At 36.9% G+C, this 12,896-nt stretch overlaps 1 pseudogene; it reads right to left on the bottom strand.

The window, feature by feature from the left end:
* Positions 1–502: 502 nt before the first annotated feature.
* On the bottom strand, positions 503–10,681 carry LOC138814259 (vomeronasal type-2 receptor 116-like; annotated as a pseudogene).
* Between the last annotated feature and the right edge of the window lie 2,215 nt (positions 10,682–12,896).

Below are 12,896 nucleotides of genomic sequence, written 5' to 3'. Positions count from 1 at the left end.
GGAAGCAGGGTGAAAGGGAAAAGGAACTGAAAGAAGGAGTGGAGAGTTGCAAAGAGAGAGACAGAGACAGACACATGGAGAATGATCCCACAAAAGAGACTCAAGACTATTGCAAAAGGCAAAGGTGAAACTTTGTGAAGAGAAAAACATACATGAAATGGATTCGAGGACTATGCAACATGGTAGTGTGCAGATAGGTAATTAGCACACTTGAAAATTTAGAAAAAAAGATTAAGAAAGACAGCAGTGAAAAGAAACTGAGAAGAAAGGGAATATGATTAATTGTAGATTCTATAGCGGGAAGAAAAATTGCACAAGAAAAATGCAGATTCAAATAGTTATCACCAGCATGTGTAATCACCACTACTAGAAAAATGAGCAATACATCCTTATTCATTAAAGTAAAAATTCCACAGTACATACTAATATAACAGTGGAAAATTAATATAGAATTAGATAGGATCTAAATACAAATCACCCAAATGAAAAATCCATGAGAAATCTAATTTCTCCTACTATGTCTATGATCCCTGATGCCATTTAGAGAATTTCTTTTGGGAATTAACAAGATAATGTAACACAGTGGAGCAAATATACAGCCAAGGAGCCCTGCACCAGAGGCCAAGATGGAGAAGACCTCCACAGCCACCATGACCTTCCCCTTGGCAGTTGGTAGAAAGACAGGAAAGTGAGCCTCACACTGCAGAACAGCAGCATGCTAAAGGTCAGGAACTTGGCTTCATTGAAGGTGTCAGGCAGGTTTCGAGCCAGAAAAGCAACAGTGAAGCTGGCCATGGCCAGGGAGCCCAGGTATCTCAGGAAACAGTAGTAGGCAGTGAAGGAGCCCTTGCTGCACAGGATGATGATGTGGCCATTTTCAAAGTGTGCATCTGTGTCAATGAAGGGAGGTTCCCAACCAGAGTCCACAAGAGAGTCAGCTAGACGAGAGGTCAAATGAGGATGATGAAGTTAGGAGCCTCTGATTCCAACAGCCACCTCATCCTTTTCCCTGGAGAAGTGGCCTCCAAAGCCAGAACCACAATCACCATTTTGGCAAGCACTGTGGAAAAAGCCACAGTGAAAACAACCCCAAATGTGACCTGTGGCAGGATGCAGGTGACTGTGTTGGGACAGCCAATGAAGAGCAAGGAACAGAGGAAACAGAAGATGAAGGAGATGAGCAAGATGTAGCTGAGAGTCTGGTTATTGGCTTTGACAATAGTAGTGTCTTGGTGTTTCACAAACATCCCAAGTACAGCAGCAGTTAGCATAGAGAAACAGAGAGCCATGCAGGTCTGAGCCTTGCCCAAGGGGTCTCTAAAGGCCAGGAAACTTGATCTCTCAGGAGGCACTGATTTTTCTCTGTGTTGGCATACTGATGTTCTGGACATTTCACACACTGCTCCAAACCTGGTGAGAAGAGTATACTCCCATTAGTTCTTGTTATGAACTTCTGTTTCTTCAAAGAATTTAGGAAATTGAGGAAATTTACTATCATAAAAGTATTTTGGTTTCTTTTCTCAGTCATAATGGCCTCACATTTCCATCCTCTTCTTTATTCAGGGCTTTCTTTTATTGAACTGTTTTATCTTCAGTGGCTATCACATGTATTTTTAATGTGACAGTTGGGCTACAGTAATATACTAACAAAAATTTTCTATACTTTTTCTCATTCCTATGAACAGTTCTGTGATCCTATTGAAAATTGTATACAGCTTATACTTTCCTACATGTCTCCATAAAACACTAATTTTATAACTGTGGGATATTATCTTTTCATTCATGTCATTATGTTTATCTCGACTGATCACCTGTGAAACTGCAGGTTCACTCTTGGACACTCTATGGTCATGCTCATTATTAAACTGAATCCACCTTTATGACCACTTGCACTGTGCCAAGACCCATTCTGGGCAGTGAGAAATAAAGACTATGCCAGATCCTTGATTTCTTTGTGGGTAAAATGTAACCTTTAAAATGAACACTGTCCTTCATAAGACTTACTTTAATTTCATGCTAGAGTTTACACTTGTCCTAATGGTTAGTGATAAGAAGGATACCTGGAGATAACCTTCCCTCCAATAGATAGAAACATAACTGAATATCCAATTCAAAGTCATGATCTATCATATTGCAAGTAGAAAACCCCCGACATCTCAAAATTAAATTATGAAAAAGATAAAAGGAAAACGGGCTCGGTAATCCAAATATACAACTTTGACATTAACTTCTTAAGATGTTGGAAAATTAGGGAGAAATGGAGAATTTCTTCATAATTCATGGATTTACCTGTCCTATTAGCAATCTCATTCTCTGCACAAGGGTAACAATGAAAGCTGAAGGCAGCCTTTCCCTCCTGAAGAGATTTCCTGAATCCAAGACCACAACTCTCACTGCACACAGAGTAAGGAGTCTGAGGAAATTCAAGGATGTGTCAGGAATGTTGGCTTATGATAAAGTCCATTGTTTAAAGAATCAGATTATTAAACATACAATTTCTATGTAGGTAAGTGCAGTTTATTAATTGAATTCGTTTACAAGTTCCATATTACATGATTCCAAAAGGCTTACATGTCCCAACCTTGATTTGAAACCTGTTGAATTGTTGCAACGTATGGGGTCTTTAAAAGGCAGAAAATAGTGGTGAGAAAGTAATTTCTAGTGTAGAGACCTATGGGATTTCCTTGAATTCATTTCATTGTATGTTGTCTTCTACACATCGGTTTCATGGGGAAGAACAAGGAGGAAGACCTTCTATTAATAGGGTTATATGAATCCCAGGGCTATTGTAACTTTGTCTTTGCTTTCCATTGTCCATGACATGAGGATGTTTTCACAGGTGCCTTGAATAATTCATTTCACCAAAATGGTTAAATCGTCAGTCAATGAAGTATTGAATGAATCTTCACATAAGGAGAAAAATAAACCTTGCAACCACATAAAGCAACCCATCATGTACTTTATCATAGTGTTAGAAACCCACAGATAAAAATATAATTTATATCTTATGGCAATATTCTAAATCAACATTTAGAAACACATTTACTTTTTTGGTTAGTATCTTTGGGTTATGATCTCGGCACTGGACTTGGGTTTTCTGCTTAAGGTTAGCACTCTACTACTTGAGTCAGAGCTCTACTTCCAGATTTATGGTAGTTAATTGGAGAGAAGTGTCTCACAGACTCTACTGGATGAGCTGATTTTAAACTATGATATTCAGATCTCAGCTATCTGAGTAGCTAGGATTATGGGGAAAAGTTGCTGAAAATCAATGAGATATTCATTGAAAGGGTGATTTTTGCTGATTTGTGTGTCCTCAAAATTATTAGGATTAGATCCAGCACACCTCTGTAGTACCTGTGACCCACTCTACCAAATTATCAGATAAAGACTGATTGCCGTGTGGAGCATATGGAGAAAACTTCCCTACTTTCACCACAAGTTCAAGACCTTCTGGAAAACTCCAAATGTTCAGAATGTCATACTCTGGCTCCAATTTTCTTTTCTTTTCCCAAATCACTTGTTCTCCTATAGAATTGTAAAAGTGGATGTTCTTCAGAAAAGAATGCATCTAAAAGGGAGACACTTTTTTATGGTGAAGTACATCCCAGATTTCAGACAGAAAACATGAAGTAAGAAGATTGCATTTAATCTTGGATTCTGAATTCAAGAATAGCACAGCCACCTAATGAAGTATCCAAAAAGAAAATCTATGGAATGATAACAATATTCTTTCTGAAAGAGAATCTTTCCTGATCAGTCAGGAAAGGAGTAGAAGACCACATTTCCAGACAAACCATTTTGCTGTAGCTTACCACACCACTGTTTTTCAAGAATTTCTATAGCTTAAGCTTGTTAATAGCAAAATTTGAATGAACTGGGTCACTTATGAAAAATACTTACAATTCTGTTCAACAGAGCATCTTTTGCTATGACTGAAGAAACTTTTAGGAAAAAGCTGATTTTACAGTGTTCAAACACTAGTCATGAGCATGTTGAGGTTATTGGTAACTAAAGTTACTTATAAACAGGGTGGTGGTAGTTCACACATGTAATCCTAGATACTCATATCAGAGGCTCATATCAGAGAATCATGCTTCAAAGTCACCCTGGACAGACAAGTCCATGAGAATGTTGCCTCTAATAAATTATTCAGAAAAAAGCAGGAAGTAGTGTTGTGCTCAACTGGATGAGAATAGGGAGACTTAGGGACATAGCCAAGGCCCTGAGTGCAAGCCTGTGGACTAGCCAAAATTAATTTGCAGGAACATGGAATATAGTTTGTCCTTTTTATTTGCCTGTTGTTTTCTTAAGAGCATATGCATGCATGTCTGGAGTGTCACACAGCCATTTAAACTTCAAGGATTATGTAGGGTTTTGAAAAGCACCTGAAATATTATTATTGTGAAGTTAATCTACATATGATTAATTTTGCACTTACATTAGTTTCTGCTAATATAAAGTAAAAAGCATAACATTTGAGCAAATTACTTCAAATAATGAAATATGTGTTAATAAAAATCAGCAACCGACATAGGTATGACCTATGAATACAAACATATACAAATACTGCATATATACTCAAAGTATAGGCATACATATACAAACACACATGCAGACATATGGAAATATTTAATGTTATTTATTTTTTAATATTTAATAAGTATTTATACAGTAAGAAGCCCCTTTAGCATGTGCCTTTAATCATGGTGTGTGCCATCCAACATAGAAGAAATTTCCTATGCAGGGGAAGGCAATGTTCCTTTTCTATTTCCCACTGTTTGAAATTCTGTTTGATGAAGAAGCATCTCATGGAGAGCCTGGGCCACAGCATACACAGTGTTGTATATATTGTAACTGTGTCCAGACATAATTATGCCAAAAATATGCCCAGGTAACCAAACCAAAGAGGCATCATGAGGACAATTGTACCATGTTCCACAGTTAGACTCAACATCTGAGCAATAAAAAGAGAGATAACTTATCCTAGCAAGAAAAATCTCTTTTGGGTATTTGGAAGAGTTAACTGCCTTGATAAAAATCTGTGAATTCCGAAAATTCTACACCGTGATGTGCTAAAATAAGAGGTAGATGCAATGAACCTAGCATGAAATGTCTCCTTTTCAAGGTGAAATCCCACTGTGAGTTTATGATACAAACTTTCCCTTGTGTGAAAACTTGCTTAATAAAAACCATTCAAGCTGCTGGGCACTGGTGAATCACGACTGCTATCGTAGCTATTTGAGGCAGAGATCTGAAGATCATGGTTCAAAGTCAGCCCAGGCAGGAAACTCCCTGACACTCTTATCTCCAATAAACCACTAGAAAACCAGAAGTGGTGCTGTGGCTCAAGTTATAGAGCACTCACTTTGAGCTGAAGAGCGCAGGGACAGCACCCAAGCCCACAGTTCGAGCCCCACGATGGACAAAAATAGTCATTACAGCTGTCAGTGAATAATTATCACCATATATGATGAGAACAGTTGCAGAAACTTTATTGATCTCATTATAAACTGCCATGACTCTGATTAAATGTGACATGAATTGGCTTGAAATTAATACCTCATAGGCTACATAAACTCGGTTCCTGACCATCTCTTCTTTCAATTCAGCCACAACCCAGGAACCATTCTCATCTTGTGAGGTGAACAGTCCACCCAGTTCCAGCTGAAGTAAAGCAATAAGGAGACCATGGCTGTAGCTATTGATGTGTCCTTTGGGGCCATTTGATAGAGAGCAGGAAACTTGTGATGGCCATTCAGGGAATGATCAAAAGGCCCAAAGGTAAACTAAAGAGAAAGAAAATTGGAAACTCAATGAATGAGAAGACTGCCATGCATCACAATCTCAGTCTTGAGGTATGTTAAGAACCAGTTTAAGTAGAGAGAAAGTAGGTTTGCTTTAGTTTTTGAACAGAGAATTGTTTTTGAATAGTTGTACAACATATCAATGTATTTAAAACATCTATAGATCTTTGTCGCAATTTCCCTCATCTCTTCCTATAATAGCAACCTCATCCACTCCCTGACTTTCCTAATTCCATTTTCACATATGTACATTGAATATTATGTTGTTTATGCCCATCCATCCATTCTCTCTTACTCTGCCATTTTTGCTTATAATCTAACTCATTCAGACAAGATATAGTTCAGTTTTCATATGTTCATTTTTTATCCTGTCAGTAGATCAGAGAGGTTATGCCATGGAATTCTACCCCTATGTATATTGTACTCTAGTGACTGATCATGTATATATAAATATGTAAGGGACTACATGCTTGTCCATATTTAGTTTGTATTAAATGTTCAGTTTTCAGATCTAACTTTCACATATGAGAGGACACATTTATTACTTCTTGCCCTGAGCCTGATTTACTTCTTCAAAATAATTTCTTGCCTGTGTGTGTGTGTGATTGTTTGTGTGTGTGTGTACATACATGACAGTACAGGGGCAAAAACTTGGCCTCTTGCACTTCCCCTGGCTTTTTCCCTCAACCCTAGTGCAACACCAATTGCATTACACATTCATGTTTTACATGTTGCATGTTCATTGGAGGTATAAGTTTCCTAAGTAGATAGGATTACAGGTGTGGGCCATCAGTACCCTGCTCAATATATCTCTATACTGCAAAGTCTCCTTCCACTTACTGACTCATTAAAAAAGTAGGTAAGCTCTCTGTTCGTTTTTAGCTCTCTGCTCTCTCTGTTCTATTCTATCTTCTTGCTGCTCTTTTCTTGCTCTCTTCCTTTTTCTAGCTCTCTCTGTTCGTTTCTAGCTCTCTGCTCTCTCTGTTCTATTCTATCTCTCTTGCTGCTCTTTTCTTGCTCTCTCTTCCTTTTTCTAGCTCTCTCTCTCTGTTCATTTCTAGCTCTCTGTTCGTTTCTAGCTCTCTGCTCTCTCTGTTCCATTCTATCTCTCTTGCTGCTCTTTTCTTGCTCTCTTCCTTTTTCTAGCTCTCTCTGTTCTCTATTCTAGCTCTCTCTCTGTTCTTACCTCTCTCTCTGTTCGTTTCTAGCTCTCTGCTCTCTCTCCCTTTTCTAGCTCTTTTCTCTCTCTTTCCTTTCTTTCCTCTTTCCTTTCCCAGTATAAAAAAAAGTAGATAAGGCTTCAAAGAATAATTTATTCATTTTTCTACTCTAAATCTTCCTTCTCCTTTTCCAAACAGTAGAAATATAAATATCTCACAATCTTTGAGTACTTATTTTTAAATGCCACAAAACTAGGTAAGAACATAAATCCAGATAAGTACATGAATCCTATTATTTGATATCAAAACCTGAAGTGGCACCAAATCAGACATGTTTTTAAAATTCTGTTGTCGAGGTGATGTACAGTGAAGTTGTAGTATCATAAGTAAAGTTGTGATTACATTTCTTCTCCATCTTGCTACCCCTTAATTCATTCTTCTCCCTCTAAATCAGACTTTTTAAAATCTCCTTCCACACCTGCCACCCTCACCTATGGAAATATGTAGAGTTCTAGCAATGTCCCAATGTAGTCAGATGTTATTGCTAATGGTCCTGTAAGTACTGCTATAGACCTGCTGTCTCTCATACAGGAGTGGTTTGGAATCTCATACTTCCCAAAGAGCCAAATGAAGGGATTCTTAAACATCATCCAACTTGTTCATTCAACATCATAGATAGCAAAACCCACAGTCAAGTTATGTAAAAGATCAGGGTATTTGTTTATCTCCTCAAAAGCAAAAGTCATGGCCCAAACAAGCGGATACTTCTTGAAGATAAACCTGCTAAATGAGCACAGAAATTGAGAAGTATTTCAAAACTCACATGCCCAGAATCTTGTATATACACTTCTCTAACTTGGGGAGGGGAATGGAAAAAACAAAATGCTAAAATGGGAATACAGATTACCCATTGTAACAATGAGATGCATAAGACATGATGTTGAAAAACAAAGTTTAATATTGCGGTGGGAAGGGGAGGGGTAAACAGGGAAGGGGAGGGAGTATAGCTGTGGAAGTGGGAAGGGATGGTAGGGGAAAGACAAAGGAGGAGGTAACAATGCTTGATAGGAAAAATGCTCATTACCTTGCTCATTAACTGTAACTCCTCTGTATAGTATTTTCACAATAAAAAACATATTTAAAAAACTCATGGCATTCATGGTTTGAATACTTGTTTATTTGCCAATGAATATATTAAAATATGACCCCAATTTGAATGGAATATGAATGTGGTGTTTGATGGTTGTATACAGAATTAAGTAAGAACATGAATGGAATTTGTCATGAATGAGATTCAGAAAAGTATTCAAGTGGAGAGAGAGCTTGCTTTTTACCAATTACCACATGCACTGCAGCCAAAAGCTGTTGTATGTTGGATTAGGTTTCTATAAGACAGCAAATATGAGTGATGTAAAGAGGTCTTTGGACATCCTAAAACAAAACTTCAAGTAAGATGCAGAAAGCCTTAGAAATGGCCAAACAGAAAACAGAGAATTAAACAATCATGTAGAAAGCCTCTGTGCCCGATAAAATAAGTAGTAGACAGTCTTAGAACTGGAAGACACAAGAGATTGAATTGAATGTCAGCAGATCATTATAGAGAACAAATCCAAGAAAGAAGAAAGAAACCTATAGGAATTACCAGACTCCACCTCTAGATCCAGGTTAAGGCTGATATGAAACCAGGAGGGGAAGAGCAAATGGTCAAGGGGACAGGGAACATAGTTCACAGGGTCCTAGCAGAAAGACTCTTCAATCCCCATAATAAAGGCCTTTTCAGATACAAAAAGCATTTAGAACACCCAAAATCCCAGATTGGAACAGATCATCATATTGACACATTATAATTCATACATGATAGTAAAGATCCAAGAAAGTAGCCTAAAATGTGTCAAAGAGAAAAAGTTGATTACCTTTCTGAAAAAGAACAGACTTTACTGCTGAGAACATGAAAACTAGGAGAACCTGGCATGTTCTGTTCCAAACCCTACAATCAAGAAATTATCAACCAAGAATACTGCACTTAGCAAAGCTCTCCATCATAAATGAAGGAAAAATTTATATATACCATAACAAAGAAAAATGGAACTGATTAATATCCATTACCCTAGCACTCAAAAAATATTTAAAGCTACTCTTAGTACATAAAATCAACAAGAATATGATATAAGCAAAGAAATTTTGCTTTATCAGAGTAAAGTAGTCAAAGCCCCTAAGAAAGAAAGAGAAAGCAGGTATTACCAGACACCTCTCAGATCTTACCCTCAAATCAGTGGACTTAACTCTCCAGTTAAAAGGCATATAGTGACTTGGATCTAATCACAAGAGCCATCCTTCTGTGTCTACAAGAGACACATCTGGATGACAAAAGAAAGACATCCTCTTCAGTAAATGGTGCTGGAAAAATTGGTTAACAACTTGCAGAAAACTAAAGCTAGATCCTTATATATCACCCTGCAACAGAATCAATTCCAAATGGATCAAAGACCTCGGAGTCAAAGCAGACACTCTAAAAACATTACAGGATGGAATAGGAGAAACCCTTATCTCCTTGACACAGGCCAAAATTCTCTTAAAAGAGACCCAGAAACACAACAAATCAAAGAAAAGTTGGACAAATGGGATTGCATGAAATTGCGAAGCTTCTGCTTGGCAAATGACATAGCTAGCAAGATCAATAGAAAGCCCAATGATTGGGAGAAGATCTTCACTAGCCACACAACGGACAGGGGTGTCATATCTAAAATATACCTGGAACTTAAAAAATTAAATCCCCCAAAAACAAATCCTCAAGGAAACAACTGCCCAATAAATAACTCGGCTAAAGATTTATTTTTATTTTTATTTTTATTTATTGTGAAAATAGTGGACAGAGGAGTTACAATTACATGGGCAGGATAATGAGTACATTTCTTATCAAGCATTGTAGCCTCCTCCTTTGTTTTTCCTTCCCATCCCTTCCCATCCTCTCCCTGCCCCCCCCCCAACCAATCCTCCCCGTTTGCCCCCCACGCATGAGAGTTGTAAAGTTCATTTTGGACATAACAACTTGTACATCTCATTGTTGCAATGGGTCCACCTGTATCCCTATTTAAATTATTTGTTTTTCCCCTTCCCTTCCACAAATTATACCGACATCAAATACAATGAAAGAAGGGGTTATACTGTGGGGGAGGGACATACAAAGCAACAAAGAAATAATCTTATAAATGTGTTAGGAACAATCGCATGAAAGAAAAAAATTGAATACATATCTTAGGGTTCATTTCCCTAACATCACCTTATCTGACCTTTTCTGCTTGACTCAGACATATACTAGATATTGCAAATAAGGGAAACCATGAAACCTATTTTTCTTTGGGCCTGGCTTACAACTTCTCCAAAGTTTGTTAGGTACTATTTGGACTTTGATGGTTTCCCTGACTTCTTCCTCAGTTTAGTGGTTGCTGTGTTTAGGATACTTTGCTGAAGGGATTTAAATTATTTATTTGGTTTTGAAGATATCACAGTTCTGTCCATTACTTGGGAGTGACGTTTGATAAGATGTGGCATTTGATAAGATGTCACTCTAGCATTCAATCTCTTAGACCTCATTTTCCAGCACAGGTGATCAATGCGATCTTCACTGAAAGTTTTAGAAGTCTGAGCCCTTGGCCCCCTTGCTTCATCCACTCTGACCAAGCTTGTGGCTTTTCCTTCATCCAAGTCAACCATCAATTCAGTTTATTTTGCTCTTGGCCAATATTTTCCTCCTTTGAAACTGCTGAGCTCTGGTTCCTCCGACAGCTAAAGGGAAAGTTTAGAGATGTAGTTGGTCCCAATGTCCTGCCCACATGAAATCTTTCACCTTTGTTTCACTGACAGATTTTATGCAGGTGTGTTCATTGTTTCTCTGCTAAGGCAATATATTTCAGCGTGGTTAAGACATCCCATTATCTTTTGATTTCCAGCCTCGATTAAAAGAAGAGTATTCTGATTCTCAACAAGGGTTATCAGAGTTCACTGGTTTTAGGCTTAGTCTTAATTTTTGTATTTCTGCAAACAAGTGTACTGTATTTTTCAGTGGAATAATATTGCATCTATAGTGTGCTTTTGGGAACATAGCCACTTTCACAGTTGTTTTTTTTTTTTTTTTTTTTTTTTTTGTCGGTTGTGGGGCTTGAACTCTGGGCCTGGGTGCTGTCCCTCAGTTCTTCAGCTCAAGCCGAGCGCTCTACCACTTGAGCTACAGCGCCACTTCAGGTTTTCTGGTGGTTTATTGGAGATAGGAGTCCCACGGTCTCTCCTGCCCGGGCTGGCTTTGAACCGCGATCCTCAGATCTCAGCCTCCTGTGTAGCTAGGATTACAGGCGTGAGCCACCAGCCCCCGGCTCCACTTTCACAGTTTTAATTCTGCCAAACTTTCAGAGGATATAGTTTCATTTTCTGCTTCCTGCCAATTTGTTATTTTGTAGCTTTACTTTTCACTGTAGATGTCTTTATAGATCTTTTGATATGTTTTGAGTAGTAGGTAATTGTTTTTATTAAGGCAACATTTGAAGGTAGGTATGAAATCAACTTTGGTTTCATCTTTTATTTCTTTTATTTTAGTAGATTTTAAAATTAGTTTGTTCCAAATAGAAAAGAGAGATGCTATTTTTCCAATCTAAATAGATTGATTTTCAAATTTTAGTATTACTTTAAATTTTCACTAATGTATATATATATGTTTTTCTTTTTTATATACCTTTTATTATAAAGATATTGTACAGAGAGGTAACAGTTTAAAATGAATTTTATTATGTTAGTTTTAATTGGGCACATAAATCTTTTGTCCAAATGCTCTTGTGTCCATTATAATTTATTTCCTCTATATATTTAAATTATATTAATGATCTCAGATATTTTATTTTCAGCCATAGATATGAAATCCTTAATAGTTGGTAGAGTATATCCAAACCTTTTGATAGGTACAAAAAATAAGACAAAAATATAAGGCATTTGATTTCCAATACCATAACCAGACATACATCTCCCCTGCCCTCAAGGAAGATTAGTAAATCATGACCCAAGTGCCAAATCCAGGCTGCTTCTCATGAATAAAAGTTTATTGTAACACACAAATTCATATGGCTACATGTTCCTTGTTCCCTTATTACTTACTTCTGACCATCGATTTATCCATGAACTCCTCCTTTATATGGCATTTATTTCTCCTTGTCTCATCCATGAAAGCTTGCTTCAACATATCAATCCAACCATGGATACATGCTTTTCATTTTTTCATTTAAGAGAAAATGTGTTGTGCAAGTTTTCTAAAATCCTAAGAAAAAATAGCAAGGAATACAAAATATTGTGCAAAATCACTGAGATTACTTATTCTACCCACAATTTATTTCACTTCACACAATGAGGATTCAGTATTTCATTCAATAATATAAACTCAACTTTATTAATGAAATTTCTTCAATAAATAAGGAAGATAGACAATTTAATAGAAACTGATTAGTATTTTTATTATATTTGATTACCATACTGAGGAAGTTCGAAATTATTTACATTTTCAATTGTTAAATAGCATGCCTTCAACAAAAGTACATGCACACAATAATTTTTGCCTACACATTGTTATATTTTCAACTAAAATTTAATTTATAGAAAGCTATAGAACTTGCATAGCCATTTACTTATTAAAAATATAAATGTGAGAAAAAGTTCCAAGTCAGCCTGGGTAGGATCACTTACTTCCAATAAGTGATCGGAGACCAATGGAACTATGGTTCAAGTGCTAAAGAAAGCATGAATGAAAAAGTAGGCCTTGAGTTGAAGCATGCATAAATGAATTTAATTAATATCAGAAGGAACATGTAATGAACACTAGAAGAGAAAAGAAATGAGTGCAATTGTGTCCATATGTTTTAAATATGTGATTCTGTAAAAGTAGTTTAGA

This window comes from Dipodomys merriami, unplaced genomic scaffold (genome assembly GCF_024711535.1).
Source record: "Dipodomys merriami isolate MVZ:Mamm:240054 unplaced genomic scaffold, mDipMer1.0.p SCAF_6, whole genome shotgun sequence".
Classification (NCBI taxonomy): domain Eukaryota; kingdom Metazoa; phylum Chordata; class Mammalia; order Rodentia; family Heteromyidae; genus Dipodomys; species Dipodomys merriami.
Note: the sequence above shows the minus strand (reverse complement) of the source record. Positions and strands in the feature narration are given on the sequence as shown.